This window comes from Lepidochelys kempii, chromosome 11 (genome assembly GCF_965140265.1).
Source record: "Lepidochelys kempii isolate rLepKem1 chromosome 11, rLepKem1.hap2, whole genome shotgun sequence".
NCBI lineage: Eukaryota > Metazoa > Chordata > Testudines > Cheloniidae > Lepidochelys > Lepidochelys kempii.
The window spans coordinates 7152309-7167879 of record NC_133266.1 but is presented as its reverse complement, the minus strand read 5'-3'; positions in this window follow the sequence as shown (position 1 = coordinate 7167879).

Below are 15571 nucleotides of genomic sequence, written 5' to 3'. Positions count from 1 at the left end.
TGTGTGCAGGTACCTGAGAGAGAAATGGAATAATGGCCAAAAAAGGCTGGCAGCACTGGTGGTGCAAAGGGGACGGGTCAGTGTTAGAATGAAATATTCGCTCTGATAGGTGGGATGGATCTAAATGATGAACATGCTGCTAACCAGGAACAAATACATGGGGTCTAAAACAGCAGCATGTAACAATGAAGTCAATGCAATTCTTCCATTCATCTACTCATTAAATACGCTTATGGACATATACTTGGCTAAAACAAAAAACGAACAAACAAATAAATAAATAAAACGGTGACTGCAGGTGACCTTGTTATCTCCCCAAACTGGAGTCAACAATCTCGCTATGACTGCCTCACACAAGAAACCAAGGCCATACATTTTTATTCCATATATGCGTGCATCGTTGGTTGCAATCCGATTTTGCAGTGACTGGTGACTTTTTGGAAAGCTCCGATGAAAGGTCACATTTGAAATTTGGGATTTGTGTGTCTCCTCTGTATTCCTTCATGGTGTGCAGATTCTAGCTCAACAGGGATGTGGAAAGTGTGTCTGTTACTTTCCTGGAGCAAGTGCCTTTGTGCTGTTTAGCCCGGACATCAGTGTGCTGTTCCACGTTTTCTCTTCGAGCGCTCACTGATGAGAAATGACTCCTGAAAAGGAGGGTGAAGAAGGGAAAATGATGTGATGTGGCAGGCTAAGTCAGCCTCCCCCTTGAAGGCAACTTGCTGTTTCCTACGTGCTATGTGTGTTTCTCCTTCCCAGGATGGGTCTCAGAATTAAATTGGATTGGTGAATTTAGAAGGGTATCGTTTAGCGATAGGCAAACTAGTTCAGTTAAAACCAGCCTCTTATCTTCTCTCCCCCACCCTCTGCTCCTGATGAGGACAGCTTCAACCTAATAAGACGTTTGATTTCTGACCTTGCTCCTATGAAAATCAGTGACAAAACTCCCATTAATTTCTATAGGAGTAGGCGTGGGCTGTTAATTTGCTGCCTATAAGTTTCATGGAGGGGCACATATACTGCACCTCCTTCGTATTATCCCACGAACACCCCTTATGCTGCCCCTGGCAGATGAGGTACTGAGCACTGTGATGCCATGAAGGGGAGGGGCTCATTTAGGCGTTGTTGATATTTCAGCTGATGCCAGCTGAGCATGCTTAGAAGTGATTTCGTTTCCAATCACATATGCTGAATTTTAAATCCTTCTCCCTTCCAACTGGGCAAAAGATTCCAGGTGGAGGCTTCCCCGCCATTTTTTGGGTAAGCAAATAGAGCCTTTTCATTGGTCAATAACTCAAAAAATCACCCAGCTTTCTAAATTCATCTCCGGTTTGAGACCCGGGCCTTGTCTTCACAGGAGTTGTTTCACAATTTTAAATAAATCCATTCTAAATCCATCTAGTTAAACCAATCAGCTCCCCCATTTAGATGCACTTCAACCAGTCCACGTCTCCCTTAAATTGGTTTAGCCTGTATCAGTAAATGAACACATAAAGCTAATTCAGTTGAAGGGAGAGTTAAATCTGCTGCAGTGCACTGATTTAACTAGACTGATGTAAATTTGATGGAATAAGCTGGTGCACCTTTTCTTGCACAGGTCCAAGAACAGAAATTTCAGCCACAAATAAGAATTTCCCAGAAAGATGGGAGCCTGTGACTATAGACGTATAACAGAAGACCCCAAGTAACTTTAAAATAGTTCTCAGTGAAAGAAATAGCACATTATATACCAGTGGTTAGAGAGAGAGATAGAGAGAGCACCATATCCACTGTGGCTAGGTAGAGGTGTGTGTATGGTGATGGATTGATTTACCTTTCCTACGTGATATTATTGGATAGAGCACTCAGCTTGGACTAAGAAGACCTCAGTTCTATTCTTAATTCTGCCACTGACATTCTGGGTGCCCTTGGAAAATCACCTCCCCAATCTGTGCCTTGGTTTCCCCACCTCTAAAATGGGGCCAGTGATACACTTTGAGATCTACTGATTGTGCCAATATATGATTTGGGGGAGAGGTAAGTAGAGGGCATCATAAGCATCTTCTTTACCTCAAATTCATGTGAAAGGGGGACAAAAATGTAAGATGGTCGCAGTGGTATGAGACTTGAGATATCTAGATTCAATTCCTGCCTTTGCTACAGATTTCCTGTGTGATCTTGGCAAGTCACTTAATCACATAGGGTATGTTTATAGTGCAGTTAAACAGGCCTGTAGCCCAAGCTCCATGAGCCTGAGCCAGCTGTGGGAGTTTAATCACAGTGTAAATGTTCCCTTAGTGCCCCATCTGAAAAGGCGATGATGTACTTTTTTCCTCCCCCTTTGTCTACCTTGTCTAATTTATTGTAAAATCTTTGGGACAGGGAACAGCTGTTACAATGTTTGTACAGCGCCTGGCACAGGAGGGCCCAGCTCCCATTTGGGACATTGTTGTACAAATATAATTAATAATAATGTCCATTCTTTAGGATGATATCATGTATGATCAAATCTATTGACATCTCTTATAAAATATGTAACAATCTACAGGTGTAAATGTTATAGCTATACTATTATCCCGTTACTTCCTTGTGGAAGACAATTAAAACAAGTTAACAGAAAAAAGAGAATAATGCTTGTTACAGTTTTACGAGTCTTATTTTTTTAGACTTCCGTTCTGATGAAGCTATGATATTTGCCTTTTCAGCAGAAAGAGCCCTTGACAACGATACGATGCATTTTCCGAGTCGAAAAAAAGATTGGATGTGATGTGGGGGAACGCAGTATAATCTGTGTCATGTCTAAACCTAACGATTTCACCGTTGAACTTAATTTAACATATTACGCTTCCCCAGCAGCGGTAATAGATCCTATTAATACATATGGCTTCCAGAGGAAGGTTTTCTGGCCATGCCATCAGTGGTATACAGCAGCATCATGGAAACCATAGCTCAGTTTAGTTTGACAGGGAACACTTTCCCGCAGTCATAAAGGTCTAAATAATACTTTGTGAATGGCTGAAGTTATTCAAACTTCCTGCGCTGCTGTAATATATTCCTCCCTCCAACGGACAGGCATGTTTTCTGAAGGTTTATTGAAAAATAATAGTTTCATATAAAATGTATTTCAGATCATTTAACTTTTCTATCTCTTTTTATAATCCAATGAATTTTATTCATTTTAGTAATCTCCTCCTGAACCTTAGCACTGTGGGGTTGAGATTAAAATATGGTGTATATGAATCAGGGTTCATAAAAGGAATTTGTCTCTTCTTGCTTAGAAGGCTGCAGTCACTTGTTTGAGCCACCGCAGCTGAGAAATGGGATGAGACTAAACTGTTAAGTGGTTTTTACTCTTCTGTGCCTACACAAATTAAGTTCAGAGGTTCAGCTACTATCTAAATTGGGGTTGATAAAGCTGACACATCCCTGCAGGAATCCTTTCTTGAGATATTAAACCTGGAGCCCATAACAGCATTTCTGTGAAACTATCAACTGATCAGATCAGTGAAAAAAGATTAGCCGGGAGCTAAGGTCGAAGATGATTTTCCCTCGATAGATTTCAGTCTAGATGGACTGGGTGGTAAGCACAGATGTGCATGATTGTACATACAGGAGACGCTACATTTGGCCAGCAGCAAAAGGCCTGTGGTCCATGATTCTGCAGGAGACATAAGTATGTGTCTAACTGACTTAAATAGTTCCATTTAAGCTAATACCAACGATGGTGCAGAATGTCTACAGAAAAATTGCTCCTTTGCATTGTTTTTGGTCTCCAAGCTGGGGAGGAGTAAACCCAAGGAAATATTTTGGGTTTGTAAAATTAAAGTAAAAGCCAGAAGTGATTCAGATCCAGGTTCCCCAAATCTGAAAGGAAGGAAAATTATTCTGATTTGGATCCACCCCTACCTCCAATAAACCATTGTACGGTGCTACACTGGGTGTCCTCCAGAAATACTGTTCGTGAAAGTGATGCTTTGAAAAATGATGTTTGTGTTAGCACCTGCAAAGTCCTTACTCATTAGAGGTGTTTTCTTCTGGGTTCATTACCTCCATGAATTGCATTCTCACTGGTTGTAAGATATTTAGAGGGCTTGTAAGCACTGAATATCACAAATCTGGCCCTCATGTTTGACACCAAATGTCAGATTCTTCACAGTAGAGTGGGCTATTTTAATTCTTTTTTTTTTCAGAAAAAAATTATCATCATAAAATCATAGACGATTAGGGTTAGAAGAGACCTCAGGAGGTCATCTAGTCCAACCCCCTGCTCAAAGCAGGACCAACCCCAACTAAATCATCCCAGCCAGGGATTTGTCAAGCCAGGCTTAAAAACCTCTAAGGATGCAGATTCCCCCACCTCCCTAGGTAACCCATTCCAAAATTTTCATTTGAATTTTTTTGACTGTGTTAATGGGCAAGTTTGAAATGAAATGAAAGCTTTCATTTTTTATTTGAATAAAAATTCCTTTTGTTGTTTTCCCCCCAAAACTGAAATAAAAAACATAATTCATAAAAAAAAATTGAATTTTTAAGGACATTTTATTTTATTTCTAAATTTTCTGTCCAAAAAAAATCAACATAGGTACCCCCCAAACCATTTGGATCTGCAGGTTGGTGAGCAGTTGGTAGACACAGCTGGTCTTCCTCTATGAGTAGAAGAATCATGAAGTTCTACCGTGAGTGAGGTAAGGGCAAGAGACGAAAGTCCTGAGAGATCAGAAAGGAGGGAGAGGTGCAGTTTAGTCCCACAATTAGGATAGAAGTGTTTGGGTTTTAGTGCAATCTTTTCCAAAAAAAACCATTAGGGTTGAGTAAATTGGTTCAAAGAAATAAGAACAAAACACTCCACTTTTCCTTACCACAAAGATCCCATTTGCCCATTTCTAGTAGAGGAGGATCCAAAATTTTGAAAGCGGTTTTGAAATCTGCAGTCAACACCAGTTCTATGTGTTATGTTGAGGGCCTGATGCAATAGGGGCGTTGAACAAGAAAACCAGATTGAAATACCACATGTTTTGAGGCTGTTCCAAATCCACACTCAAAACAATGTTCCAAAGTTCTCTCGGTATTGACACCTCCTCATCAATTATTGGGAGTGGACCACATCCACCCTGATCGAACTGGCCCTATCAATACTGGTTCTCCTCTTGTAAGGTAACTCCCTTCTCTTCATGTGTGAGTATATTTATGCCTGCATCTGTAATTTTCACTCCATGCATCTGAAGAAGTTGATTTTTTACCCACAAAAGCTTATGCCCAAATAAATCTGTTAGTCTTTAATGTGCCACTGGACTCCATGTGTTTTTTGTGGATACAGACTAACATGGCTACCCCCTGATACTTGTTCCTAAGTTTGCAGTTCAGGCCTGTCTTTTTTTCCTAGAACTGAATGGAAGCCAGGTTGTTTCTAAGGTTTTGAAATGTTCACATAAGTTTTCTTTTTCCCCGATTACCACTTATCCTTGCCCTTCATTTCTGAATCCCAGACGAAACCACAACAAAGAGACAAAATACAAACAATGCATGACTGAGGCCACAGAATGAACTGGGCCACATAATCAAGAATGAGAGAACCAACATACATAGTCCACTTGTTAACCTCTGCAACACAGTGTTTTTATCAAGGGAAAATAAATGCATATTTCATCACAACAACCTTAACTTTGACCCCTAAACAAACATTTTTCTTGCCTTCATTTTGCTCTATATTTTCTCTTCAAGTCCTTTTAATACAGAAACATTAGTTCGTAATTGATACAGATTTTTGACTAAATATATTAAGTATTGATAATGGCTTTTTCTTGAGCCCATTTAATCTAGCAGGCAAAGGATATAATACAGTGATTCTCAAACTTTTGTATTGGTGACCCCTTCCACATAGCAAGCCTCTGAGTGCTTATAAATGAAAAACACTTTTTAATATATTTAACACCATTATAAATGCTGGATGCAAAGCGGGTTTGGGGTGGAGGCTGACAGCTCACGACCCCGCATGTAATAACCTCACGACCCCCGAGGGGTCCCGACCCCTAGTTTGAGAACCCCTAATATAGTATCAATGTATGGTAATAGTTAAGTATGTGAACTTGCATTTCAGACTGATCAATACATTACCATGTTGCAATTACATTTTGTGATTATGAATGAAAGAACAGTACTTATTTTGGATTAGAATTACAGTAATAAAATAATACAGTTCTGTATAATTGATAGAACTAAAACATAGAACTTATGGTAAGATATCTCAATTCAGGTTTGAGAGGGCTGAGTATTTAGAATGATACAAAGACGGTCAAAAATGGGGAGGGTAAATGTCGTGAGAATTTTGCAAAAGTTTTTGGGGAGTTGAACTTAGACATCTTAATGAAAAGTTGCACTGCAATTTCATCCAGCTCTAGTTTTTAGGGAAGTCTCATCTTTTGAGTTGGTGGGAACTTTGATACAGTCTGGGGTTTGGTAAATTATTCAAGTTTGAGATGGCCTTAAATGGCAAATGGGAGAGAGAGAGAGAGTGCAGATTTGGGGGCTGTAGTGAGTGAGAAGCAGCAATGCTCATGCATTGAAATTCAAAGAGACAGAAGAGTGTACAGAACTTATATAGTCAGATAGGTATCAAAGGCAATTCTTGTGTGGATTTTCAGTGAAATTTACTCACTATACGCAATTGTGCTAGATTGTGACTTGGGCCACGTATCTGTGCATGGGAGCAGGAATGGTACCCTGATACCCTGGCTTGGGTCCCCAGGCCCCTGAATAAGTGCAAACCCCACTCCCCCAGCCCATCCTCCTCCCCCTTCCCTAACACACTGGCCAATACAGCTGAGCTGGGATGGGGTGAGAGGCATAGGCCAGCGGCAAATAACTACCTCCCCATCAAGGAAAACAGCAAGAGTGAATTGTCTCCCACAGGAGTGCCGCTGGGGCACGTGGCCTCCTGGGGCTATCCCTAGGGTGGTGCTGTTTACACACTGAACTTTGGGCCAAAGGCACACCCCTGAGCAATCTCCCCTATTGGCTATTATGAATGCATTCTGTGCTTGCGTGTATCCCTTAGCTATAGGGGGCTGCTCTTGGTGGCTGTTCTTTATATATATATCAGTTAATTACAAAAGTATTTGCAAAGGTGAAATCTGGTAGCAATAAATAAAATTGATAAAAGAAGCCACCGCAGAAGAGAAATGCATTATATCTAGCTTGTAAGGACAAACCACTAGATATAGGGAGCCATAACTTGGATATAAATCCATGTAAATAGGAGCAGGACATAACCATGGATGTTCAAGAAATGTGTGAAATGCACTAACTCATAGAATAGGATTTACCAGCCACTGTCTTGTTTTATTCTTCATAGAAAGTGTGTTCAACTCCATGAAAATTCACAAGCCGGTGCCAAATTAGCACCTCTTTTGCCATTATGCTCTGAAACCTTCCCAAATTTCCTTTCCTACAGCCCATGACTGAAATATTCATTAATGGGGTAATGCAGACTCAAGTGTCTCCTAACCGAATGCACAAGAACTGTGGACTCAGGATGGTATAATTACAGGTTTCTATTACCGATGGTGAGCAGAGCAAGCTGGAGATTAACTTCTCTTGGTGCATTATACAACTTGAAAGAAAGTGTCAGACACATCATGCTAAAATAGGATGATATTTTCCCTACACAAGCAGAGACATTGCACTAATGAGCTGACTCCTCTGTCAAGTTTGGAACATACGGGAAGTGACCTGAGAACAAGACGCAGAAGCTTCTGAGGTGCATAATGTAACCAATAAATAATTTGAAAAGTAGGTCACTCAGTACTTGGCACTTACAGAAAACATTTAAACAGCACTGAAGAAAATTGGCTGAATTCTAGGAGTAAAAAATACATTAAAACTCTGAAACTCAGCAATTAGCAGAAAAGGCTTAGAAATTCCCAGGATACAAAATCAAATAGGATGTTGAGATAAACTGAATCAATGTAAATTGGCTAATGAGAGAGTTTTCAGGCAGTACAGAAATGAGGGTGGAGCCAAAAACTGAGAGGCAGAAATGCCTCCCTGACCAATAATAGCTTAAGTACTGTTTCTTTCCTGTAAGAAAATTGGACTGTGATTATTCTAAAGCTATAGAAGCAAACATGTATTTAATACTATATCCTGATGTCTCGAGCAGAGGAAGTGAAGAAAGGTTTTGAGTGGACTCATGTAGCACTGTAGGATTCATAACAAAATTTGGCTTGAGGTCTGAACTTTCCCAGCGTTTGGTACTTTTCAGGCCTGCAGGTTTTGGCTCAGGGCTAATATAAACAGAGATGGACTGTTCAAATGAGGACCATCTCAAGTGAAGAGTCTACTGATTCCTATGTAGAATCATAGCCTGCAGAAGAATGAGGGGGGATTTGATAGCTGCTTTCAACTACCTGAAAGGGGGTTCCAAAGAGGATGGCTCTAGACTGTTCTCAATGGTAGCAGATGACAGAACGAGGAGTAATGGTCTCAAGTTGCAGTGGGGGAGGTTTAGATTGGATATTAGGAAAAACTTTTTCACTAAGAGGGTGGTGAAACACTGGAATGCGTTACCTAGGGAGGTGGTAGAATCTCCGTCCTTAGAGGTTTTTAAGGTCAGGCTTGACAAAGCCCTGGCTGGGATGATTTAACTGGGAATTGGTCCTGCTTTGAGCAGGGGGTTGGACTAGATGACCTTCTGGGGTCCCTTCCAACCCTGATATTCTATGATTCTATGTAATATCTAGTCAATGATTCTCAGACTGAGGCTCACAAGCTGCAGGTGGCTCTTTACTGCATCTCCTGCAGCTCTTTGCAACACATGATATTGAAACTCTGATTTAATTATTAACCCATCTAAGTTATTAACCAATTGTGGTGGATAAAATGTTGCTGTTGGAATGATAGATAGATAGATAGATATAGATATAGTGAATGAAACAAAGCATTCACGCTACTGTAGCTCTTTTGAGTAATGTTGCTAATTGCTAATTTGTCTCCTGAACCACTGAGTATCACTGATCTAGACTGTGACTTTAGGCACAGCTGCGTGTAAGGAATAGGCGGTATTGTACCTCAGAGACACCTCTGTGAGTGTAAGAGGCGCTTAATTTATGAAGTCCCCAGGGTGCCAGTTAGATTTTAAAACTGAAGCCTAACAAACTAAGTTTGTCGGGCTATAACAGAATTCAACAGGATAACCCCATTTTTATTGAGTCCTGGAAGCATTAGCTTACTAGTTTTAAAGCTGGGTTCTTTTCAGGTCAGCTTTTCATTTGAGCAGTATTTTTTAAATCAAGACACTTCCTTATTCTTAATCAATCATTTAAGTCGCCCAGCACCACATTAGTATACAATCAACTGTTCACAACTCAAGTATAGACCCAACCAATGTTCTAGGTGTGTACTGCACACACAATATAGTCTTGCAAGCAGTTCTCCTAGACTACAGTTGAGACTAGCAGTTATATCAAGGAACAATGCAAATTGTCAAGATTTCTCATTACTATTAACTTATGATCATCAAGTCTCAATTCCTAACACATTTATTACAATTCCAAGGATGCATTTGTTTTTAAGGCACTTTGAAGAGTGTGGTTAGTACAGCTGGAATTGCTTGAGGTCATTGTTTTCAATGTCTCTTAGGCCAAGTTGCTAGGATTTATAAAGTAGTTAGAATCTAACTCAGTAGTGAATGTAGACTTAGCAAGATAAACTACAGGTATTTATATTAAAGAAACAGAAGGGACACATGCCTACAAGTGCTTTGGGTTTAGATCTTTCCGTTTCTTTGCAGCCTCCATTGGTATCCAGTTATATACTGGTGTATATCTTAACATTTCTTTTTCAATTCCTATTACTTCTAGAGTGCAGCAATTATTTATAGTTGAAAACCAACAGCATCCTTATAACCTTCAAAATTTGGAGGATGCACTCCATACATTCTTTGATTGTACAGAAGCATTTCACTGTATTTAGGTCTAACAAAAGAACAAGAGACATTATCAACCTATAGGAGGATGTAGATCTTATTCACAAGTCAAGCAAATGTGAAGATTCCAATTTGGGGTGAAAGGCGGATTATTCACAGTATATTTGATTTACAAGGAACACAATATACAGTTTGTCCTTTAAGGAGAAAACGCTTTGCGCAAAAAAGCAGGTTGACTCTTGCTTGGTAACCTGGAGTTCTTTTTAGCTAGGCTGGGTGGGAGAAGGAGGTTTTATCCATATGCAAATTATGAGAGTTTCTTGTGTAGGTGATTGTGATGTTCACCCCGCATGTTCCCCAAAGGGGTTAATGAAGGCCAGATGGGCCAATTAACCTATTAAGCTACAAACTGGGAGAATGAAGGCTGAGAAGAAAACCCTAATGGGGGGAATTTCACCTGGACAGGAAGAGGTGGGGTTTATAAAGACAGAAGTTGGAGTAATGAGAGAGGGCTGTAGTTACTCCCAGGGAAAAGAGGAGTGTTTGGAGGCTACAGAATTAGGGTAGCCTACAGTTACTTCCCTGGGAGGAGGGAGTTGTTAGGCTGCCAGTCCCAGAGAAGAAAGGAGAGCCGAAAGGAAAGGGCTCAGGGAAACAGCAGTAAGGTCCAGGAGGGAACAGGCCTCAGCTGGGCTGGAACCTGGAGCAGAGATGGGCCTGCGTTCCCTTGCCGGCCACTGAGGAAGTGGTACCATAGGGCAGTGAATGGGAAGACTGCATGAGACTACTGGCAAGGAAAGACTTTGATACCCCGGAAGGGGGAAACCACACATAGTGGCCTGGCAGGGGAGGGACAAGTCATCAAGACGGAGCACTAGGAGTTGCAGAGACAGAGAGAGCAGCAGGAGTAGGGTGGGCCATGGGCAGCAGAAAGGAGCCCCAGACCTGGAAGGAGCTAATCCCTAGAGCGGCCAGTAGGAGGAACCCCTTGTGGTGAATGGACCCCATGCCAGTGATTAACAATATTCTCATTTAGACATTTTAGTTTCTATTCTTGGGGTGTGGAACCTTGGCTGATCGGTGTGTCCTTAGACAAAGCGTCTCACATAATGTTAACCATTTTCTTATTGTCTTTAGTTCTTAGGTGGATCCTCTTTTGGGATAAACAGAGGTTTTCTAATTTTATCGGGGGACAGAAGGAATCCATATTAATCAATCATTCAATGCATATCTGTTCCCTATATCCCTTACACTTCTCTGTTGGTATGGCTACACTGCAGGCTTGATGTGTGTTGTGCCATGCACCTTTGCACAAAGGCTCTTATGATCCACATGGGCCTTAAAAAAAAAACAAAACAACTCTCTGAAACAAACAAATTACTACCCCCATCCTGGTGCTGGCTCAGCTAGTGAGATCGGGGAGCCTAATCCTCACCCCTGCTCCTTCAAGGAATTAAGCAGTCTCACTTGTACCTTTGCATCAAAGCAAAGATTGAAATTTTCTGCATAGGGTCCAAGTATAAAGCTAGGGAATTTCTTTTCCCTAGTCCAAGTCACAATAGGGCTTTAGTGATGATGCTTTTCTTTTGAAAACATCTGACCACTTTCAAACAGCTGGCTCTGAAAAAAACCCACATTCTTTTGGAGCATCCATTAAAAGTCTTGTGAGTCTCATGCATTTTTTCTACCGACGGTGAAGTTATGTGAGGGGAAAAATGTCAAGACTTTGCTTCTGCTAGAGCAAAAATAATTTCTGTTATGACAATGCTCCTGTACTTTTATCCTGAGACAGGTCACAAATTCAAGAAGCCAAATAAGATATGGCTCAACAACTTGGTCTTAATTTTCTTTGGATTGGGGGGAAAATAAATAAATAAAAGAAACCATATACATTGCAATGGATGGAGCAATAAATGGACTGAATGGTGAAATAAACATCAGTGGAGAACATAAAGATGCCATGAAACATTTCCACCAAAATAGTTGAAATCTCGCTTCCTTGACAAATCCATGAAGAGACATTTTCATTCCCCTCTATTTTGTAAAACTAAGGTTATTCTGAACAAAGGGAAAAGAGATCATTAAGAGATTAAAAACAAAAGGAGTTTTAGCTTTACACATTACATGTCTTTCAGTGATGCTATTAGGGAAATTAATGAAAGCCATTTTCTTTACTCTGGGGCTCTAGAAAAGTCATTAGATTCAAATGAATATATAACACTACATCAATCTAATTTCAAGAGAGGGAATCAGCAAACCAATGAGCAGATGCAGCTTCAAAGAAATTCACCTTAATGGCTATAATGCGAGTTTCATGAGTTACAGTAGAAAGCAAATTACAAACAACACATAGACACAATGATTCAGTGGAGCACAAACACAATAATTAAGTGCATCTGTCTATTCAGTATTATCTTGACAATTAACAATACAGTTTACTAATCTTGGTATTTGCCTCTACTTATTTATCTTTATGGTTTCTTTCCAATGCAGTCCTCGGAGCACGGAGTGAGACTGCATTTCTTTGAATACCGTGCATTTGCCAACTGCTTTGAAGTTTCAGTTGGAGAGAGGCATTTGGGGTGGAAAATATCAATGGATTTTCTCGTAGGGGTTTTTAAAGTACTGTACCTACTTTCAAACATTTATCTAAAGCTTTAAAATACACACTTTCTCTTTGAATGTACACTTTTTGTGTGCTTTCAGTTAATCCTTTTTTTTTGGCTAGGCTATTTTACCTTTTAAGAATCACTCTGAAACCAAATAATTATAAAATTAACACTGTTAATTTAAAACCATACCAAGGATCTGTTTTAAACTGACCGAATAATGGAAATTCAGAGTAGACGACATGGTCCAACATTTCCAGACTCTGGCAAATAAAGTTACCGCCTACATTCATGTTTATACACATGAGTGAGTGGTCTGATTTGCAAATATTCTGAACACTCAAAACTCCTCCCATTTTCCCGAAGGAGTTTTGAACACTGGGGAGTATTTTATACCATGGAGAATACGCTCCTCTCCCCATCCGCATGGTGGAGCTCCACTTTAATATTCTGCTCTCCTTATAGGCCTGAACTAAAGCCCAATCTTGAGTCTTTCCATTGACTTCAACAGGCTTTGGATAAGAGGTTATGAGGCTGCTGCTACTACTTCTGGCTAATGGGTTTAGTATAATAATCAAATCAGTAGAGCTTTGTGTTTTTAGAGTGAAAGATCCAGGATCCAGTCGTTGCTGAGAACAAACCCAATCAGGGAGTTGTTATATCTACATGAGTAGAATTCCCAGTAACCTCAAGAGGCACATGTCTCTGGGGTCTACTATCAGAGACAGGATTAGGACACAATCTGAAGAGGAGACTGTTGCCCCTATACTTGCTTGGGCACAATGCGGTGAATTAAATACAGTGAACTCCTTTTATAAGAATTACACCCGTCCTGCATGATTTGATTGTTATAACTGTTAAGATTTGTTATAAAATTTGATTGTTACAAGTGGAATGTTTAGTTAATATAGGAATGATTTTGCCCCAGTGGTTTTGCTTACTATATGCTGTTGATTCTTATATCGATGATTTGTACAAATAGAGAGCATTGTACAGTGTGACAGCTTTGACTCTAAAATCCCTGGGCTAAATTCTGCTCACAGCTACACCCATGCATTGCAATCAACATAATTTCTCAGACCACTTCATCTTTTTGTTAGCTTACCCCAAATGCTTAAAGAAAAGGAGGACTTGTGGCACCTTAGAGACTAACCAATTTATTTGAGCATGAGCTTTCGTGAGCTACAGCTCACTTCATCGGATGCATACTGTGGAAACTGCAGAAGACATTATATACACAGAGACCATGAAACAATACCTCCTCCCACCCCACTCTCCTGCTGGTAATAGCTTATTTAAAATGATCATCAAGTTGGGCCATTTCCAGCACAAATCCAGGTTTTCTCACCCTCCGCCCAAACCTGGATTTGTGCTGGAAATGGCCCAACTTGATGATCACTTTAGATAAGCTATTACCAGCAGGACAGTGGGGTGGGAGGAGGTATTGTTTCATGGTCTCTGTGTGTATATAATGTCTTCTGCAGTTTCCATGGTATGCATCCGATGAAGTGAGCTGTAGCTCACGAAAGCTCATGCTCAAATAAATTGGTTAGTCTCTAAGGTGCCACAAGTACTCCTTTTCTTTTTGCGAATACAGACTAACACGGCTGTTACTCTGGAACCCAAATGCTTAATACTTCATTATGGTAAAAATAATTTCAGATAGATTTATATTAATTTAGTGCTGGTTAAAAGCGCTGCATTGACAGTCCTGGACCTGCTAAGTAATAGTGACCATAGTATAATTCAATTTCATCAAACTTGAGGCAGAAGGCATCATTACAAACCCTAGTGGTGTGATGCTAAATTTTAGAATGGGAGAGTTTTTATAATTTTTTTTTTTAAATTTAATTTAAAGGCAGCAAGTCCAAAGGCAGCAAATTAAAAGCGCGGGGATTGACATCTTTCAATTCAGCATGGAACCTTCCTTCTTAAGCACCATAACAGACTCATAGAAAGCGTACTTGCCCCTAACTAACAAAAAAGGAAGCAGGAACGAAAGGGGGAAAATACTAGAATGGCGAAATGGAAAGGTTCCAGAGATTATTCGATGTGTCTTTACGAAAATGAAATTCCAGCCCAAGCCAATCGAACAGAAAACCCTCCGTAAAATATAAGATGGAATTTGATGAGCAAAGAGCCAAAGATATAAACACAGTAACAAGGATTTTTTACACATGAAAGAAGCAGAAAGCCTGTGAGACAATTGGTAGATCTTCTAGATTACCAGGGAGAGAAAGAGAACAATCAAGGAGGATTAGGAACAGATAATGCAGAGAAGCAAACGGATTTCTTTTCTTTAGATTTCAGCACAGTGTCTGAGTTCCAGGCCTTCTCTTTTTCAGGTAGTAAAGATGAAGCACTGTCAGAAATGGAAGTGTCAGAGGACAAAGAACTGGAACAACCTGATAAGGGAAGAATTACATATCATCCAAACCACATGGTATATATATCCTAGAGTTCTGAAAGGACTGGAGAATGAAATGGCCGTGGTGCTAGGGGAAAAAAAATGCAATTTCTCATTAAAAAAAAAATGCTGTGGGGGGATGACGGAAGAGTAGCCAACACGTCACTTTTCAATAAACAAAATGCCTTTTTTCCCCACCACCAAATCAACTAACTGACGTGATAACTGAAGAGAAAATTATGAAGCTCCTGTATGAATGTGCTGTGCAAAGGGACAAGACGGCTCGGCTGCTGCAAAGGAGTATAATACCTCATAAAATAGCAAATAAAGGAGAACTGGTTGATAGAGTTCATGAGGAGATAGTTAAAAGCCACTGACAAAGCTCCTCACAAGAGGCTACTTAGGAAACTCTGTAGTCATGGGATGAAAGGAGAAGTACTGTCATCGATTAGGCACTGGCTAAGAAATAGAAATTGAAGAGCTACAAATTGAAAGCGGAAAAAGGATGTACTTATTATTTTCTCATAACACATAATTAACCTCATTTGTTGCTTCTCAATTTCACCGAATACCCCTTTGATCTGGGAGCATACCCGATTTATCTTAATTATACTGTTTATTGTTTTACATTCCTCTATCACATCCCCTTTTATT